Source organism: Elephas maximus, chromosome 2 (assembly GCF_024166365.1).
Source record: "Elephas maximus indicus isolate mEleMax1 chromosome 2, mEleMax1 primary haplotype, whole genome shotgun sequence".
Lineage (NCBI taxonomy): Eukaryota > Metazoa > Chordata > Mammalia > Proboscidea > Elephantidae > Elephas > Elephas maximus.
In genome coordinates this window covers 51881194-51903226 of record NC_064820.1, presented here as the reverse complement: position 1 = coordinate 51903226, position 22033 = coordinate 51881194, and the positions used below count along the sequence as shown (strand labels likewise).

Genomic DNA, 22033 nt, shown 5'->3' with positions numbered 1-22033 from the left:
TATACAAAGAACACTAGAAGACCCTACCGCAAGAAACCAAAAGAGACCTACATAAGTGGAAAAACATACCTTGCTCATGGATAGGAAGACTGAACATTGTGAAAATGTCACTTCTACCCAAAGCGATTTACGGATACAATACAAATTCCAAATATATTTTTTAAGGAAATGGAGAAACAAACCACCAACTTCTTATGGTAAGGAAAGAAGCCCCAGTTAAGTAAAGATTACTGAAAAAGAAGAACAAAATGGGAGGCCTCATACTACACTATAATAGAACCTATTATACCACCACAGTAGTCAAAGCAGCCTGGTACTGGTACAACAGATACATAGATCGATGGAACAGGGTTGAGTATTCAGACATAAATCTATCCACATATGAGCAGCTGATATTTGACAAAGGCCCAAAGTTAGTTAAATGGAGTAAAGACAGTTTCTTTAACAAATGGTGCTGGCATAACTGGATATCCATCTGCAAAAACAAAATGAAACAAGACCCATACCTTACACCATGCACAAAAACTAACTCAAAATGGATCAAAGACCTAAATATAAAATCTAAAACAATACAGGTCATGGAAGAAATAGTAGGGACAATGCTAAGAGCCCTAATACATGGCATAAACAGAACACAAAACATAATTAACAATGCACAAACACCAGAAGAGAAACTAGATATCTGGGAGCTCCTAAAAATCAAACACCTATGCTCACCCAAAGACTTCACCAAAAGAGTAAAAAGATAGCCTAATGACTGGGGAAAAAAAATTTGGCCACTACATATCTGATCCATGTCTAATCTCTAAAATCAACAAGATACTGCAAATATTCAACAACAAAAAGATAAATAACCCAATAAAAAAATGGGCAAAGGATATGAACAAGCACTTCACCAAAGAAGACATTCAGGCGACTAACAGATTCAAGAGGAAATACTCACGATGCCTTTAGAGGAATGCAAATCAAAACTACAGTGAGATACCATCTCACCACAACAAGGCTAACATTAATTAAAAAACACAAAATAATAAATGTTGGAGAGGTTGTGGAGAGACTGAAATACTTATACACCGCTGGGGGGAATGTAAAATGGTACAACCACTTTGGAAATCGATTTGGCGCTTCCTTAAAAAGCTAGAAATAGAAGTACCATATGATCCAATAATCCCACTCCTTGGAGTATATCCTAGAAAAATAAGAGCCCTCACATGAGTAGATATATGCACACCCATGTTCATTGCAGAACTGTTTGAAATAACAAAAAGATGGAAAGAATCTAGATGCCCATCAATGAATGGATAAACAAATTATGGTATATTCACACAATGGAATACTATGCAACAATAAAGAACAATGAGGAATCAGAGAAACACAATATGAATGAATCTGGAAGGCATTATGCTGCGTGAAATTAATCAGTCACAAAAGGAAAAATATTGCATGAGAACACTATTATAAGAACCTAAGAAAAGGTTTAAACACAGAAGAAAACATTCTTTGATAGTTATGAGGATGGAGAGGGAGGGTGAGGGGAATTCACTAACTAGACTGTAGACAAGAATTATCTTGGTGAAGGGAAGGACAGCACACAATACAGAGGAAGTCAGTACAACTGGTCTAAACCAAAAGCGAAGAAGCTTCCTGAATACAACCAAACACTTCAAAGGACAGAGTAGCAGGGGCAGAGGTCTAGGGACCATGGCTTTGGGGGACATCTAGGTCAATTGTCATAATAAAGTTTATTAAGAAAATGTTCTGCATCCCACTTTGGTGAGTGGCATCTGGGGTCTTAAAAGCTAGGGAGCGGCCATCTAAGATGCATCAATTGTTCCCAACCCACCTGGAGCAAAGGAGAATAAAGAACACAAAGACACCAGAAAAATATTAACTCAAGAGACAGAATGGTCCACATAATCCAGAGACTCCTTCAGCCTGAGACCAGAAGAACTAGATGGTGCTCGGCTACCACCAATGACCACCCCGAAAGGGAACACAACAGACAGGACCTGATGGAGCAGAAGAAAAGTGGGGTGCAGAACTCAAATTCCCTTAAAAAGTGTGACTGAGACTAGAGGAACCCCAGAAGACATGGCCCCCGGGCTCTCTGTTAACTCGGAATTAAACCATTCCTGAAGCCAACTCTTCAAAGATTAGACTGGACTATAAAACATAAAATAATATTCGTGAAGAATGTGCTTCTTAGTTAAGTAGAGACACAAAACTAAATGGGCAGGTCCTGTCTGGAGGTGGATGAGAAGGACTAACGGGATAGGAGCTGGTTGAATGGGCACTGAAAAGCTAGGGTGGTAAGGAGGAGTATGCGACTAGGATCATATAACAATGTGTGTATAAATTTTTGTATGAGAAACTAACTTGAGTTTTAAACTTTCACCTAAAGCACGATAAAAAAGAAAACAAAATGTACTCCAAAAAATTTGAAAACCTAGATAAAATGGACCAATTTTTAAAAAGCACACTACCTACCCAAACTAACAGAGAGGTAGAAAATTTAAACAGACTCATTACAAAAGGCGAGATTGAAGATAGCTTCAAAAAATCGCAAAAAAAAACAGGACCAGATGGCTGCATTGGAAAATCCTAGCATAAAAGAAGAGCTGGCAACAGTCCTACTCAATCTCTTCAAAAATGTAGAAGAGGAAGAAACACTACCGGACTCTTCCTATGAAACCAGTATAACCCTGATACCTAAATCAGGGAAAGGCATCACACACAAAAAAATTACAATGAACTTAGGTGCAAAAATCTTCAACAGATTTCTAGCCAACAGACTTCTGCAACATATCAAAAAAATCATACACGATGATCAAATGGGATTCATACCAGGATTACAACGGCAGTTTAACATTAAAAAAATCAGTTAGTGTAATCCACCACATAAATAAAACAAAAGAGAAAAGCAATATAATTATATCAACTGATGCAGAAAAGACATTTGGTATAATTCAACACAATCTCCTGATAAAAACTCTCAGCAAAATTGGAAAAGAAGAGAAATTCCTCAAACTAATTAAGGTCATATGTGCAAAACCAACAGCCAACATTATACTCAATGGAGAAAGGCTGAACGCTTTCCCTTTGAGGATGGAAAAAAGGCAAGGATGTCCACTAGCCAGAGAATAAGTCAAGAGAAATAAAAGGTATCTAAATCAGAAAGGAAGAAGTAAAACTATCTCTGTTTGCAGATGACATGATAGAAGACCATAAAGATTCCACATAAAAAACTTCTGGAATAATTGAATAATTTAGCAACATTTTAGGTTACAAGATCAACACACAAAGATCAGCGGAGTTACTCTACACTAACAGAGGCTACTCTAAAAAATAAATCAAGAAAATAAAATTAATAGGTTGAGACCTCATTACTTGTACACTTGACCAGAACAATGAAATTTGCCTCCACATGAAGGGATCATTACCAAATGAACTTGTACTGAGGTTCTTAGAGCAGTGATTGCATCACTAAGAAATTCCTAGTGGAGTTCACAGAGAGTAAGCAAACAAAAAGTAATGCAGAAAGACTGGAACGACCTACAGGATCTAGAAAATATCTCAGAAAACTTCTTTAAAAGCGTACATCTGCAAGCTACACACAACTCATTCTTAAGGTGTTCACATTCATTATATTATATTTTGTTTTCTTTTACTTGCTTATGAAGTCCAACTGAGACCCTCTAAAAAAAGAAAGAAAAAGCCATTGCCTTCGAGTCAAATCCAACTCATAGCTATCCTATAGGACAGAGTAGAACTACCCCGTAGGGTTTCCAAGAAGCAGCTGGTGGATTCTAACTGTCGAACTTTTGGTTAGCAGCTGAGATCTTAACCACTGCACTCCAAGAACCCCAAAGCAAGTTAATTATCCACCTGGGTGAGTAAGGATATCTCTACATTTATAGCGGTGTCTGGAAGATACCAAATCTTCTAGATACTTTCTTCATTATAGACATAGCACAAAAAATTCACAGATATGTTTCATTGCTTAAAAAAGGAATATAAAGCATTTGATATGTCCTAGATACCTGGCAGGGGAATCAATATTCTATTATCTAAAATGTAAGAAAAGAACTTAGTGTAAGCCTTGGGTTTACCTTCTATCATTGACATGTTCATAAGCATTTTTAAGCATTTCCACTAGACTCAAAACTTAATGTAGCAGGCACTGTGAGGGATACAAACACTAAAGTCTGGTTGATATCTTCCAAGTAATCTTAAACCAGCTAGAGGAATAAGGTCAATATTTAGGAAACAATTGGAAAATCCAGTACAAGAAAATAGAAACTAACATATACATACTTTCTAAGGAATCTACAGGATAGCCTAAGACACAGATCACTGTTGTTTTTAGGTGCCATTGAGTCGATTCTGACTCATAGTGACACTATGCACAACAGAACAACACACTGCCCAGTCCTGCGCCAACCTCACAATTGTTGCTATATTTGTGCCCATTGTTGCAGTCACTGTGTCAGTCCGTCTTGTTGAGGGTCTTCCTCTTTTTTGGTTTTGGTTTTTTCTACTTTACCAAGCATGATGCCCTTCTCTAAGGACTGATCACTCCTGATAACATGTCCAAAGTATGTGAAACATAGTCTCGCCATTCTTGCTTCTAAGGAGCATTCTGGTTGTACTTCTTTTGACACAAATTTGTTCGTTCTTTTGGCAGTCCATGGTGTATTCACTATTCTTTGCCAATGCCACAATTCAAAGGTGTCAATTCTTCTTCAGTCTTCCTTATTCATTATCCAGCTTTTGCATGCATACAAAGCTATTAAAAACGCCACAGCTTGGGTCAGGCAACACCGTAGTCCTCAAGGTGACATCTTTGCTTTTAAACACTTTTAAATAGGTCTTTTGCAAACGATTTGCCAAATGTAATACATCTTTTGATTTCTTGACTGCTGCTTCCATGGGTGTTGATTGTGGAGCCAAGTAAAGTGAAACCCTTGACAACCTCAAGCTTTTCTCCATTTATCAGGATGTTGCTTATTGGTCCAGTTGTGAGGACTTTTATTTTCTTTATGTTGAGGTGTAATCGATACTGAAGGCTGTGGTCTTTGATCTTCATCAGTAAGTGCTTCAAGTTCTCTTCACTTTCAGAAAGCAAGGTTGTGTCATCTGCATAACTGAGGTTCTTCTTCCAATCCTGATGCCCCTTTCTTCTTCGTACAGTCCAGCTTCTCAGATTATTTGCTCAGCATATAGATTGAGTAGATATGGTGAAAGTATACAACCCTGACACACACCTTTCCTGACTTTAAACTGTTTCTACAAATGACTGCCTCTTGATCCATGTACAGATTCCCCATGAATAAAATTTTCTGAAATTCCCATTCTCCACCATGTAATCCACAATTTGTTATGGTACACACAGTGGAATGCCTGTGCATACTCGATAAAACAGGTAAACATCTTTCTGATATTCTCTGCTTTCAGCCAGGATCCATCTGACATCAGCAATGGTATCCCTGGTTCCATGTCTTCTTCTAAATCTGGCTTGAATTTCTGGCAGTTCCCTGTCGATATAATGATCTTCAGCAATGATCTTTAGCAAAATTTTGCTTACATGTGATATTAATGATACGGTTCTATAACTTCCATATTCAGTTGGATCACCTATCTTGGGAATAGGCACAAATATGGATCTGTTCCAGTCGATTGGCCAGGTAGCTGTCTTCCAAATTTCTTGGCATACACAAGTAAGCACTTCCAGCACTGCATCCGATTGTTGAAGCATCTCAGTTGGTATTCTGTCAATTCCTGGAGCCTTGTTTTTCGCCAGTGCCTTCAGTCCAGCTTGAAGTTCTTTCTTCAGTACCATTGGTTCCTAATCATACCATCGGTTCCTGAAATGGTTGAACGTCGACCAATTCTTTTTGGTATGTCTTTTTGGTATAGTGACTCTGTATTCCTCCCATCTTCTTTTGATGCTTCCTATGTCATTCAGTGTTTTTCCTGTATAATCCTTCAGTATTGCAGCTTGAGGAGTGAATTTTTTTCTTCAGTTCCTTTAGCTTGAGAAATGCTGAATGTGTTCTCCCCTTTTGATTTGCTATCTTCTTTCTTTGCATATATCATCATTATACTTCGTCTTTTGGAGCCGCATTTTGAAATCTTCTGTTCAGCTCTTTTACTTAATCATTTTTTCCTTTTACTTTTGCTACTTGACATTCAAGAGCAAGTTTGAGAGTTTTTCTGACATCCATTTAGGTCTTTTCTTTCTCTCCTGTCTTTTTAATGACCTCTTGCTTTCTTCATGTATGATGTCATTCCACAGCTTTCTGGTCTTTAGTCATTAGTGTTCAACGCATCAAATCTATTCTTGAGATGGGTTCTAAATTCAGTTGAGATATACTGAAGGCTGTACTTTGGCTCTCATGAACTTGTTCAAATTTTCTTCAGTTTCAGTGTGAACTTGCATATGAATAACTGATGGTCTGATCTTCAGTCAGCCCCGGCCTTGTTCTGACTGATAATATTGAGCTTTTCCATAGTCTCTTTCCACAGATGTAGTCAATTTGATTCCTGTGTATTCCATCTGGTGAGGTCCATGTGTATATTCGCTGTTTATGTTGGTGAAAAAAGGTATTTGCAATGAAGAAGTGATTGGTGTTGCAAAATTCTATCATGAGATCTCCTGCATTGTTTCTGTCACCAAGGCCATATTTTCCAACTATTGATTCTTCTTGTTTCCAGCTTTCACATTCCAATCACCAGTAATTATCAGTGCATCCTGACTGCATATTCGGTCAATTTCAGGCTGCAGAAGTTGGTAAAAATCTTCAGTTTCTTCATCTTTGGCCTTAGTGGTTAGTGCATAAATTTGAATAATAGTTTTATTAACTGGTCTTCCTTGTAGGTGTATGGATATTATCGTATCACTGATAGTGTTGTACTCAGTATAGATCTTGAAATGTTCTTTTTGATGATGAATGCAACACCATTCCTCTTCAAGTTGTTGTTCCCGGCATAGTAGACCATATGGCTGTCTGATTCAAAAAGACCAATACCAGTCCATTTCACCCCCCTAATGCCTTTTTTTTTTTTTTAATGCCTAGGATATTGATCTTTATGTGTTCCATTTCATTTTTGATGATTTCCAGTTTTCCTAGATTCATACTTCATGTATTTCAGGTTCCAATTATTAATGGATGTTTGTAGCTGTTTCTTCTCATTTTGAGTTGTGCCACATTAGCAAATGAAGGTCCTGATAGCTTGACTCCATCCACATCATTAAGGCCAACTCTACTTTGAGGAGGCTGATCTTCCTCAGTTGCATTTTGAGTGCCTTCCAACCTGAGGAGCTCATCTTCCAGCACTATATTAGACAGTGTTTCACAGCTATTCATAAGGTTTTCACTGGCTAATGCTTTTCAGAAGTAGACCACTGGGTCCTTCTTCCTAGTCTGCTTTAGTTTGGAAGATTAGCTGAAACCTGTGCGCCATGGGTGACCCTGCTGGTATTTGAATACTGGTGGCATAGCTTCCACCGTCACAGCAACACACAAGCCCCACAGTATGACAAACTGACAGACACATATGGGAGACAAACTGACAGATCACTAGATTGGTTTTATTTTTTCATTCTTTATCCATCTCATACACACACACACACACACACACAGAGAGAGAGAGTAAATACATAAAAACCCTGTAACACCTAACACAGGAGGCTGGGTTCACTCAATAATTGGATTTCCAAAAGAAGTTAATATCAAAATAAAATTAATTCACAGGGAAGCACCTGCTCCATATTGAATCTGAAAATTCAATCCATGAAATCTAAGACTCATTTATAATCAGAAGGTTTACATTTTTTTCATTGCTAAATGTGACATTTGTTTTTTCTGTTATTCATGGCAAAAGCAAAGAACATGGAGTTTTTAAAAGGAGAAACTATTTTAAGCGTTTTTGTACTGGCCAATGACTGTTTTCTTCATTCCTTCTGTGTCTCACCACAAAACTTCTGGGAGATACAGAGAGATAATGGCTGGAGAGTTTAAAATTGGTAATGAACTAAGACAGATGTAAAGCACTTCATACAGCTTCTGAAAGAATTTTGTTCGTGTAAGCCTATACTAGTCCTGAGATTTTCCATAAGAAAAAAAGTCACATTAAATACAAATTGATTTTATTTATGTAAGTGATAGAAGAGCTCATTTTGTAGAGCATGTCTCTATTTGGTTCAATGGTTCAGTGCAGTGAATATTAGGCACCTATTATATGCCATGTGGAGCCGTAGTGGCACAGTGGTTAAGAGCACGGGTGCTAACCAAAATGCTGGCAGTTTGAATCCACCAGCCGCGCCTTGGAAACCCTATGGAGCCCTTCTACTCTGTCCTGTAGGGTCGCTATATGCCTTGTAGGTACTGGAACTGTGAAAATTAACAAGACTTTAGAAATAGAAAATGAATAAAGTCTAAGTTATAGATTTAATTTTAATAAACTATAGGGTTGCTGTGAGTCAGAATTGACTCAACGGCACTGGGTTTGTTTTTTTTTTTTTTTTTTCGGTTGGAGATGTAATTGAGTTTTACACTTAACAGAAGAGTAAATGGAGGCCCAAAGAATATAAGTATTTGTCCAAATCCAGAGTCAAGAGTAATCAGCTTGCAAATATAGCACAAGATTCCAAACCCCAAACTAATGCTCTTTGTACACAAAATTGCCATCAAGTGGTTTCTGACTCATTGTGACACTATGTATGTCAGAAGAGAGCTTTTGATGGCTATTTTTTCAGAAGTAGATCACTGGGCCTTTCCTCCTTGTTGTTGTTGTTGTTAGGTGCCATTGAGTCGGTTCTGACTCGTAGCGACCCTATGCACAACAGAACGAAACACTGCCCAGTCCTGTGCCATCCTTACAATTGTTGTTATGCTTGAGCTCATTGTTGCAGCCACTGTGTCAATCCACCTCATTGAAGGTCTTCTTTTCTGCTGACCCCATACTCTGCCAACCATGATGTCCTTCTCCAGGGACTGATCCCTCCTAACAACATGTCCAAAGTATGTAAGACGCAGTTTCGCCATTCTTGCCTCTAAGGAGCATTCTGGCCACACTTCTTCCGAGACAGATTTGTTCGTTCTTTTGGCAGTCCATAGTATATTCAATATTCTTCGCCAGCACCACAATTCTAAGGTGTCAACTCTACTTCGGTCTTCCTTATTCATTATCCAGCTTTCATGTGAATATGATGTGATTGAAAATACCATGGCTTGGGTCAGGCGCACCTTAGTCTTCAGGGTGACATCTTTGCTCTTCAACACTTTGAACAGGTCCTTTGCAGCAGATTTGCCTAATGCAATGAGTCTTTTGATTTCTTGGCTGCTGCTTCCATGGGTGTTGATTGAGGAGCCAAGTAAAAAGAAATCCTTGACAACTTCAATCTTTTCTCCGTTTATCATTGATGTTGCTTATTGGTCCAGTTGTGAGGATTTTTGTTTTCATTATGTTGAGGGGTAATCCCTACTGAAGGGTGTGGTCTTTGATCTTCATTAGTAAGTGCTTCAAGTCCTCTTCACTTTCAGCAAGCAAGATTGTGTCATCTGCATAACACAGGTTTTTAATGAGTCTTCCTCCAATCCTGAAGCCCGTTCTTCTTCATATAGTCCAGCTTCTTGTATTCTTTGTTCAGCATACAGATTAAATAGGTATGGTGAAAGAATACAACCCTGACTCACACTTTTCCTGACTTTAAACCAATCAGTATCCCCTTGTTCTGTCCAAACAACTGCCTCTTGATCTATGTAAAGGTTCCTCATGAGCACAATTAAATGTTCTGGAACTCCCATTCTTTGCAGTGTTATCCATAGTTTGTTATGATCCACACAGTCGAATGCCTTTGCATAGTCAATAAAACACACGTAAACATCCTTCTGGTATTCTCTGCTTTCAGCCAGGATCCATCTGACATCAGCAATGATATCCCTGGTTCCACATCCTCTTCTGAAACCGGCCTGAATTTCTGTTGATATACTGCTGCTGCCATTTTTTAATGATCTTCAGCAGAATTTTGCTTCTGTGTGATATTAATGACATTGTTCTATAATTTCCACTTTCGGTTGGATCACCTTTCTTGGGAATAGGCATAAATATGGATCTCTTCTAGTCAGTTGGCCAGGAAGTTATCTTCCATATTTCTTGGCATAGACAAATGAGCACCTCCAGCACTGCATCTGTTTGTTGAAACATCTCAATTGATATTCCATCAATTCCTGGAGCCTTGTTTTTCGCCAATGCCTTTGGAACAGCTTGGACTTCTTCTTTCAGTACTATCGGTCCCTGATCATATGCCACCTCTTGAAATGATTGAATATCGACTAATTCTTTTTTGTATAATGACTCTGTGTATTCCTTCCATCTTCTTTTCATGCTTCCTGCATCATTTAATATTTTCCCCATGGAATCCTTCACTGTTGCAACTCGAGGCTTGAATTTTTTCTTCAGTTCTTTCAGCTTGAAAAACGCTGAGTGTGTTCTTCCCTTTTGGTTTCCACCTCCAGCTCTTTGCACATGTCATTATAATACTTAAGTTTGTCTTCTCAAGACGCCGTTTGAAATCTTCTGTTCAGTTCTTTTACTTCATCAATTCTTCCTTTTGCTTTAGCTGCTCGATGCTCAAGAACAAGTTTCAGAGTCTCCTCTGACATCCACCTTGGTCTTTTCTTTCTTTCCTGTCTTTTCAGTGCTCTCTTGCTTTCTTCATGGATGATGTCTTTGATGTCATTCCACAACTCTTCCGGTCTTAGGTCACTCATGTTCAGTGTGTCAAATCTATTCTTCAAATGGTCTCTAAATTCAGGTGGGATATAGTCAAGGTTGTATTTTGGCTCTCGTGGACTTGCTCTGATTTTCTTCAGTTCAGCTTGAACTTTCACATGAGCAATTGATGGTCTGTTCCACAGTCAGCCCCTGGCCTTGTTCTGACTGATGATATTGAGCTTTTCTATCGTCTCTTTCCACAGATGTAGTCAATTTGATTTCTGTGTGTTCCATCTGGCGAGGTCCATGTGTTATGTTGGTGAAAGAAGGTATTTGCAGTGAAGAAGTCATTGGTCTTGCAAAATTCTATCATTCGATCTCTGACATAGTTTCTATCACCAAGGCCATATTTTCCAACTACTGATCCTTCTTCTTTTTTTGCAACTTTTGCATTCCAATCGCCAGTAATTATCAATACATCTTGATTGCATGTTTGATCAATTTCAGACTGCAGGAGCTGATAAAAATCTTCTATTTCTTCATCTTTGGCCGTAGTGGTTGGTGCATAAATTTGAATAGTAGTTGTATTAACAGGTTTTCCTTGTAGGCGTATGGATATTATCCTGTCACTGACAGCGTTGTAGTTCAGGATAGATCTTGAAACGTTCTTTTTGACGATGAATGCAACACCATTCCTCTTCGAGTTGTCATCCCCAGCATAGTAGACTATATGATTGTCCGATTCAAAATGGCCAATACCTGTCCATTTCAGCTCACTAATGCCTAGGATATTGATGTTTATGTGTTCCATTTCATTTTTGATGATTTCCAAATTTCCTAGATTCATACTTTGTACATTCCAGGTTCCAATTATTAATGGATGTTTACAGCTGTTTCTTCTCATTTTGAGTTGTGCCACATCAGCAAATGAAGGTCCAGAAAGCTTTACTCCATCCATGTCATTAAGGTCGACTCTACTTTGAGGAGGCAGCTCTCCCCCAGTCATCTTTTGAGTGCCTTCCAACCTGGGGGGTTCATCTTTCAGCACTATATCAGACAATGTTCCACTGCTATTCATAAGGTTTTCATTGGCTAATGCTTTTCAGAAGTAGACTGCCGGGTCCTTCTTCCTGGTCTGTCTTAGTCTGGAAGCTCAGCTGAAACCTGTCCTCCATGGGTGACCCTGCTGGTATCTGAATACCAGTGGCATAGCTTCCAGCATCACAGCAACACAGAAGCCCCCACAGTATGACAAACTGACAGACACGTGGGGGCCTTTCCTCCTAGGAGCCTCAAAGTGACTTGAACCTCTATTCTTTTGGTTAGCGGCTGAGCACTTTAAATATTTGCACCACCCAATACTCTTTATACTGCACTACAAAAGAAGCTCTAAAATAGCACTTTTAGTTATTGGGTATATGAGCCAAATCAGTGGAAAACCAACCATCACTGCTGCAGAAAAATAGTACTCTACTTCATTAGTTGGCAAGCAAGACCAAATTCTAACATCAGTTTTGATTTCAAAGAATTATAAAAGGTAATGAACCACATGAGTACACCATCTTGTTTTATTAAAATTTAATGGAATAAGACTCAGGCAATAATACTAATTTCCACGGTAAATTTAACAGTAATGGCAATACAGGGAAAATTTGGGCTGACTTCATTTTAATTACGTTTTTTTTTATGTATATATTTTTTCAGGTATGCCTGAAATATTAATTTTTAAAAAGCATCCTCTTTGAAGAATTTCTTTTCTTACCAATAGTATCATTTAATTAATTCATTACTTAGTAATGGTGACCTAGATCATGTTATATGAACATCCGAGGAATAAAATCAGATGTGCATATGTTACGTGGTATGTTCCATTTAACTACATACATTGTATGTCCATTTATGGGGACTCCAGAAGATGGAAGTCATACAATCATTTGCAGAGAATGCTTTAGGATAATATGAATAAATATAAATCTACACTGAAATAAAGCTATTCTTCCACTGTATCTCTAAAATGACTAAGTATTGAGAGTAACTATATTTTTCTTTCTAATTTCTAAACTTTTTAAAGTACAAAATTAATGTATAAATACATGCTTGAAAAATATTCCAGATAATTTGTAATTATTTAAAAACATAAATAGAAGTCCATTTTTTATTTAAGATGATTCTCAACACATGTCTTTATCTCCTCCTTATCCTTGTCCCTAAAAAAAAAAAAAAAAAAAAATTTTTTTTTTTTAGGCCCCATTAAACTTTGTAAAAGAGAACAACATAAATCCAAAGACACAGAGACCTTGTGTGTGAAGGTGTATTTTGGAACAATTAGGTGATGAGAGATTACAGCACATTTCTGGAAGGCAGAAGACAGTTATAAGAATTCTAGTGTCACACAATATTGATTTCCTAGCCAGCAGTCATTAACATTTCTTCCTTGCTAATAGAATTCATAACTGGTATGGCCAGCAACATATACAATTCCAGGGGTGAAACCATGACTTACCTATTTCAATCACTAATAGTAGTTATCTTATTCCTGTTTACCAACTACTCAGTTTTACATCCCCTCTTTTTCTTAAAGCTATGGGCTGCCATGTGACACAGTTCTGATCCATGAAATGTTAGAGGAAGTAAGTTAGGAACCTTTAGCATAAGATATGCTTTCATAGTAAAAAGCAAGAAACCTGGGAAAGAATTCCTACCCTCTCTTCTTCCTTTGAATGTTGTTATATATGGATATGGATGCTTGTAGTTGTTGCAATAAAGTTGTGATTATGAGAGGGGGGCCAAGAAAAAGAAAGGTGTGTTAGCACAGTGCTTTTGTATCATTGGGGTCATCACACCTGCTCGGTACACCAAGGATATTGTTTTGTAATGTAATTAAACTACTTTATTGGATAATCCAATTTATTCCAATATTCTGTACTGTGCAATTTAAAGTTCCCTGTTGGTTACTGATGAAATGGGGTAGAAGTAACTTGAAAATATATGTATAGAGGATTGTGATCAAGGGTGGAACAGATCTCCTAGCAGAATCCTACAGAGGCGCTTAGCTAAAAGACAGCAGGACCACAGAGACCAGAAAGTAAATTGAGGGTGAAATCAGTGTGATTTACTAAAGGTCTTGATATGAAACAATTGACTCCATCCCTCCTTCCGTAGTGCAGAATGGGCATTTACTCTCATGAAGAAAAAAACGTCAGCAGTCCTTTCTTAAAGCAACTGAAGAATGGGGAAAACTGGGACAGTTACGGGAGATGTCATTGCCACTAGGTAAGGCTCCTCCTCGTTATGAGAAACAACAGGACAAGCTCCCCACCTATTCACAGTAAAGCAAAACACAAAATCAGAAATAAAATCATTTGTCTGATTTTTCAACAAGGATGCCAAGACCATTCAATACGGAAAGAAGTCTCCTGAACAAATAGTGCTAGGAAAACTAGATAGCCATGTGAAAAAGAATGAATCTGGGACTATAACTCATGCCACATACAAAAACTAACTCATAATGGATCAAAGATTTAAAGGTAAATGCTGAAGCTGTAAAACTCTTAGAAGATATAGAAGCAAGTCTTGGATATTGCAAGGACCTTTAGATATGACACAGAAAGCATAAGCAACAAAGAAAAAAAATAATTTGGATTTCATCAAAATTAAAATATTTTGTGCATTGAAGGACACCATCAAGAAACTGAAAAGACAACACAGAATGGGAGAAAATATTTGCAAATCATTTATCTGATAAAGGGCTTCTATCGAGAGTACAGAAAGAACACTTACAACTCAATAATAAAAAGAAAAATAACAATTAAAAAGTGAACGAAGGATCCAAATAGGCATTTCTCCAAGGAGATGTACAAATACAAATGGTCAGTAAGAACTTGAAATTATGCTTAACACCATTAGTTATCAAGAAAATGCAAATCAAGACCACAACGAGATATCGCTTCACATTTACTTAGATGGCTAGAGCAAAAAAAGGTAATAAGTGTTGGTGAGGATGAAGAGAAATTGAAACCCCCATACACTGCTGCTGTGAATGTAATATGATGAAGGCCACTTTGGAAAAGAATCTGGCAGTTCCTCAAATGGTTAAACATGAGTTACCATATTGTCGTTTTGTGGGGCTGTGGAGTTGGTCTTCATTCACAGCAACCCCATGCATAACAGAACAAAAGGTTGTCAGGTCCTGTGCCGCCCTCACGATTGTTGCAGCCACTGTGTTTATCCATCTCGTTGAGGGTCTTCCTCTTTTTTGATGACCCTCACTTTACCAAGCATGATGTCCTTCCCAGGGACCAGTCCCCAAAGTTAAGTGAAACAAAGTCTTGCCATTGTCGCTTCTAAGGAACATTCTGGCTGTACTTCTTCCAAGACAGATTTGTTCATTCCTTTGGTAGTCCATGATGTGTTCAATATTCTTTGCCAACACCATAATTCAAATGTGTCAATTCTTCTTTGGTCTTCTTTATTATTGTCCAGCTTTTGTATACATATGAGACAATTGAAAATACCATGTGACCTAGCAATTCCATTCCTAGGTATATACCCAAGAGAAATGAAAAGATAAGTCTGCATAAAAACTTACATGAATGTTTATAGCAGCATTATTCACAATACCTGAAAGGTGGGAACAACCCAAATTTCCATCACCTTACTATTGGATAAACAAAATGTAGTATATGTACGTAATGGAATCTTATTTGGCCACAAAAAAGAATTATTTTTGTATACTACAATATGGATGAGCATTGAAAAGATTATGCTAAGTGAAACAAGCTAGTCACAAAAGGCCACATATTATGTGATTCTACTGATGTGAAATATCTAGAATAGGGAAATCTGTAGAGACAGATAGTAGATTGGGGGAAAGGGAAAGTAAGGAAGTAATGGTTAAAGGGTATAGGGTTTCTGTTTTTTTTTTTTTTTTCCCAAATAATATTTTATTGTGTTTTTGGTGAAAGTTTACACAGTAAATTAGATTCCCATTTGACAATTTCTGTAGACATTGTTCAGTGACATTAGTTACATTATGAAGTTTCTTTTTGAGGTGAAGAAAATGTTTTGAAATTGGCTGTAGTGATAGTTGCTTTCTGTAACTATGGTAAAAACTATTGAATTATGCACTTCAAATAGGTGAATTGTATGGTATGTGAATTGTAGCTCAATTAAAGATATTTAAAAAAAAAACCTCCAAATCAGTGAATCCTGCCACATAGTTCATCTTGTGGCCAAATAATTGATTATGAATCTTGCCTTACTAAACATTTAGGGCATTCCAATATTTTCACATGTATAAATAAATGCACAATATATACTACTGTGCAAAAAAAAAAAAATTATTCTAATAAGAGCCTATTTCTTAGGTTAAATTGTCAAGTGAAATTCCTGGGATGAAGAGTATGGATACTTAAGACTTTTGTTACATATCATTTTTTTCCATAAAATTTATACCATTTACATAATAACTTGTTAATGTAAAATGCATAGATTTGAAAGCAAGACTTATCAGGAAAACATTTCTTATCAGCTTGGTTATATAATGTGGCGATTAGTAATTTAGTAACAGGAGTTTTTCTTGGCTTCGTATTGAAAATGCTTCATTTTATTACATTGCTTAGATTTAAGTAGCAGGAAAATTTCATGGTATGATAATTTGCTTAAAATTTGACATACAGATCCATCTTCCTACACAAACATCAAATGAATACAGACACACACATACACACATGTGAACAAACATGAATATTGTGCAATATTATTTATTTAATATTTATTACTTTAATTAATTTTATTAATTTATTTGTTATTTATTAATTTAGTGAACATGAACAACAACAACAACAAAATTGGTAGGCTTAAATGGCATTTCCTGAAATCTTCCTCTGTCTTCTGAGGTTGGCTTCGTCGCCCTTCTTTAGTACTCCCAAAGCGTCCGCGTACTTACACATTTTTCTTATCAGATTGCATTTAAATGAACACTATTACAATGGCTGGAAACCCTGGTGGCATAGTGGTTAAGAGCTAGGGCTGCTAACCAAAAGATCAGTAGTCGAATTCACCAGGCATTCCTTGGAAACCCAATGGGGCAGTTCTACTCTGTCTTATAGGGTCGCTATGAGTCAGAATCGACTCAGCAGCAATGGGTTTTGGTTTTGGTCTATTAAAATGAACTTTTTTTTTTTATAACCACCACCATATAAGCAATACAAATGTAGATGTTATGTTTTATTCACGTTCCCAGCCCCTCACATCAAGAACATAGTGCCTACCACACACTTTACTCACAATTTTTATCAGCATGAATTAAACTTCTTTAAATAAGTTCAGAGGAGTGTGAAGTTAGACACCTTTCGATAATTCTATTGCTGTATTTCCTTTTGTTAGGGAGGGGACTATGCATTTTAGAAATGCTTCTACCAAATTGGCTTCTCAAATTGGCTGTTTTGAAGCTAATTTTTTAAATTATTAGCAAGTTCTCTAATTGGCTATTTTAAAGCTGATTTTTAAAATTATTAGCAAGTTTTAAAATGTCAAACTCTAAGGGAGTTTATTTTAATCCACAAATTTTGGAAAACGAAATGGAAAATTATCACTTGTATATCTAGTTGGAAACCCTGGTGGTGTAGTGCTTAAGTGCTACAGCTGCTAACCAAAGGGTCGGCAGTTCAAATCCGCCAGTCGCTCCTTGGAAACTCTATGGGGCAGTTCTACTCTGTCCTATCGGGTTGCTATGAGTCAGAATCAACTCGACGGCACTGGGTTTTTTTGGTTTATATCCAGTTAGCTAGCAAATAAGGAAATCCAAATTTGCAAGTGTTTTTCTACCATATATTGGGAATCTAAATTTTAATAAAGAATATTCTTTGGAAGTGATTTAAATAGAAAGCCCCTGTATGCATTTGGAATGCACATTTCTTTATACTGATCATATTGGAAATATGTAAACTACATTCAGGTATGCCAGTAATGTATTCATCTGAACCTGTGGTCTACTTTTGTTTGATTATAGGAATTTCTAAGCCAGTGTTTGCTATATTTCTAGCATTTGTTATAGGAGAGAAATAGAATTGTTAGAATTTCAGAGAAGTTTCAGAAATAATATCTGAAAGCAGACACTGTATTCATGTGTTCATTCATTTATTCAACAAATACTTATGAGCATCGGCTATTCTAAGGGACATTTCTAGACAATACGACTACACCACCAAACAATATAAAATTCCTTCTCTTGTGTAGTTTATATTACAGCAGAGGGGTGGGATAAGATTGTTGATATTGTTGTTGCAGTAGAGTCAATTCTGACTCATGGTGACCTCGTGTGTGCAGAGTAGAACTGCTCCATTGAGTTTTCAAGGTTGTGACTTTTCAAAAGCAGATCACCAGGCCTGTCCTCTGAGGTACTTCTGGGTGGGTTCAAATGCCAACCTAGTAGTCAAGAGCTTAGCTGTTTGTACTACCCAGGGACTCCTGGGGCAGGATTAGAGGAGATAATAAATTAGCAAATGCATATCTAATAATTCAGCCAGCGATAAATACTCTGGAACAAGGATGTAGTATAAGAGAATGGGAAGTGACCGAGCAATAATTCAGGTAGAATGTCAAGGACACCTCTCTGAGAAGGTAATATTTGTTCAGACACCTGGATGTAGTGAGTTAGACCGCCATGCAATTGTTTCAGAAAAAGAGAGTCAGGCTGATGGAATATCAAGCACAAAATTTCGGAGGGAAACTACTCAAGGTTTTAAAAATCAATAATATTTTATGGAAGTAATTGAAAAGCCTATCCTGTGAGTCATGCCTTGCAACAAAACTTAAAAGATAAATGATAATAACTATAGACTCTCACCCCTACTACCTCCTAGCATCTGTTCACCTGTACTCTGCCTTTCTGTTAAAAAAAATCTGTTATTTACTATAAATAAGCTGTTCTCAAACTTTTTGGTATTAGTACTACTTTAAAAAAAAAAAAACCAAACCCATTGCCGTCGAGTTGATTCTGACTCACAGCAACCCTATAGGACAGAGTAGATCTGTCCCATAGGGTTTCCAAGGAGCACCTGGTGGATTAGAACTGCTGACCTTTTTGGTTAGGAGTTGAACTCTTAAACCACTACACCACTAGGGTTACACTCTTAAAATTATCAAAGACACGAAGAATTTTGTTTATGTTGGTTATATCTATCAATATTTACCATATTCAAAATTAAAATAGAAATATATTTAAAATATTTATTTATCTATTTAAAAATATCAGTGCAAACCCTGGCGGTGTAGTTTTTAAGTGCTACGGCTGCTAACCAAAAGGTAAGCAGTTCGAATCCACCAGGTGCTATTTGGAAACTCTATGGGGCAGTTCTACTCTGTCCTATAGGGTTGCTAAGAGTCAGACTTGACTTGACTGCAGTAGGGTTTTTTGGTTTTTAAAAAATAACAATAAAAATTACATGTTAACATTAAATATTTTTATGAAAATTAACTATATTTCCCAAATATATTAGTGAGAATGGTCATTGTTTTATTTATTTTTTTTTTTTTGCAAATATCTTTAATGTCTGCCTTCATAGAAGACAGATGAATTTTCATATGTGCTCTTATATTCAGTCTGTTTGGATGTTGTTCTGGCTGAAGCATATGAAGAAAATTTGGCCTCACATAGATACATATCTGGAAAAGGGAGAAGTATTATAATAGCCTTTTCAGATAATTTTGGATGGTCTTCTTTTTATAATACCATACCAAAACTTGTCAAGTGGTATTTTCTTAAAGGTCAGTTGCATGTGGAATCTGACATTTATCAATTAACTTTTTGCACTATTTACTAAAATTCATTGATCTTCCTTTTCTTGAACTTTAAATAGAAATTTTATCCATGCAGGATTTTGTAACATCATGTATTCATTGGTCTTTGAGAAAATACTGGCTCACTAAGCTATGGTGATCTTCCAAATGTTGAAACATCCCATTGTACAATATAAAAGATAAAATCATAGAAAAATGTTCTAAGTATTGCAAAGCTGTCAAGCTTACTTTAATGCAAACAGTTTTTCCAATATTGTTTTTTTCCTTGAATGCTTGATTTTTATCACTAGTTTAAATCTTGCCGGTTGTTATTCTTGAAGCGTTTTTCTTGATGTTTGCCAAATGCCCAAGTATGAATAATCGTAGTCTACCAGTGCTTTCAAGTGTAAATGGTGTTTCATGAAAAAAGTAGCTAGATTAGTTTGGAACTCAGGCTTTTCTTTGAGACAGCCATTGTACTTCTGTTTTCAGCAGAGATGCTTTATGTATACTTCTCAGTTATCACACAGAATGTTAAAAAGACTTTACTTTTGTCCCTTAAGTTATAGAAGTACTAGTACAATTTGATGTCATTACCTTTACTGTGCTGAGAAATAAGCAGTTTTTACCACCGTCAATTTTGCAACATCACTACAAACATCAACACAGTGAAATAGGCAAACAGTATTGTTATGAAAAGCGTTTTGAACTCAATTCCTCCATCCGAGTACTAGATATTATTCCCCCTTGCTTAAGCAAAGTATGCACTATAGTAGTTCTCTTTTCATCAGTGTTGCGAGACAATGTTGTTTCTGTCAGCGTAATAAAATATTTTTTTATAACTCTTATTAAAAAAAAAAAAAAGCCATTTTCTTTGCCCTACTTCCCCTCCAGCTACCACCCCATTTTAGAACAATAGTTAAGAACTACAGCTGCTAACCGAAAGGTCATCAGTTCGAATTCATCACCCACTCCTTGGAAAGCCTATGGGGAGGTCCTCCTCTTTCCTATAGGGTCGCTATGAGTCGGAATTAACTCAAGAGCAAGGGGTTTAGTTCTTTTTATTAGAAACAAAAGTCCTTATAAAGGGCTTTTATACTTGTTGTTTCAATTCACTACTCTTTTTTTTTTTTTCCTATACTCTATGGTGCCGTTCCTTGGAAACCCTGTGGGGCAGTTCTGTTCTGTCCCATAGGGTTGCTATAAGTCGGAATCGACTCGATGACAACGGGTTACGGATTATGATACATTTGCTGTCATCTTTATATGAAAGTGGTCTTTTTGACGTCAGCTTGACCTCTATTTAGCTAAATTCAGTGGTAAATTTTCATTCCTCATCTTACTAATCAGCAACGTTTGACACAGTTGCTTGTGATCCAAGTCTAAGTCTATCAGGACATCGTACTCTATGGGTTTTCCTCCAGTCTCTTTCTTAGCTCCTTCTAAGTCTCTTCCTCCTTCCGCTGACCTTATTGATCCCTTAAATTAGGAGTGTACTTGAGCTCAGAGTGTGGCCCTCTTCTCCTCTTTGCCTATTCTCAGCCACTCTAACACTAATTGCTATTTGAAAGTATCTGTTTATTTACTTCTGTATTACTGTCATTTCCTCCCATTAGAGCAAAACTTTTAAAGTCAGAAACCTTGTTGCCTTATTGCTTTCCTCCTTGTTCTAAAATTTATCACCAACACCTAGAGTAGCAGAATGAATATGGAGCCATTTTATATTAATTTTTTCCAGGACATTTGTGTAGAATTAGTTTGTCAAAGCCTTTGCATTTCTGAAAACATCTTTCTTTTGTATTCTCACTTGCTTGATGGTTGGCCAGGATATAAAATTCTAGATTCTAAACATTTCCCCTTGGAACTTTGAAGGCATTGCTCCAACACATTCCACAATGTAATATCGTTAATAACATGTTTGATGTCAATCTGATTCTTCTTCCCTGACAGGTATAATTAGGGTTTTCCCTATTATAATTACTTAAATTTAATCTCTTATTTTCTTTCTGTTTTTTTTGGGGGGGGAATTCTATTAGTTAAATGCTGGAAATGTTGCATTGATCCCACTTAATTTTGTTGTTTTCCATCTTTCAGGCTTTTTGGATTGTTTTCAGAGATATTTTCTTCAATTTATATTTTAATCATTATATTGAATATTTTATTTTGTCAACAACATTAATTAATATATCCCTCTTCTCCTGTTTATTTTCTTAAAGCAGACATACCTTGCTAGATAGATGCAATATTTTTCTTGACTTTCTCCAAAGTTTCTAGCTATAACTTATTAAAAATCTCACCTGTTTCCTGAGTTATACCTGGAACCGATTGTTTTTGTGAATAAGAAAGCCAGTTACCACCTATCTCTATGCTCAAGATCAAAATAAGGGCACTTTATTTTGAGAAGCAGTAACCACACTAGGATCCCTAGCACTCTCTCTAAAGAATACCGTTCAATTTGTTTAGAGAGAGTTGTCTTATTTTAGCATCAGGGAAAACACCTGATGTCAAGAGCTTTGCATGTGCAAGCTGAGGG

At 36.7% G+C, this 22033-nt stretch overlaps 1 protein-coding gene across 1 annotated transcript in view; it reads left to right on the top strand.

The window, feature by feature from the left end:
- HCN1 (hyperpolarization activated cyclic nucleotide gated potassium channel 1) overlaps positions 1 to 22033 on the top strand; it is a 497080-nt gene that overhangs the window by 469744 nt on the left and 5303 nt on the right. The gene's annotated exons all lie outside the window — the stretch shown is intronic.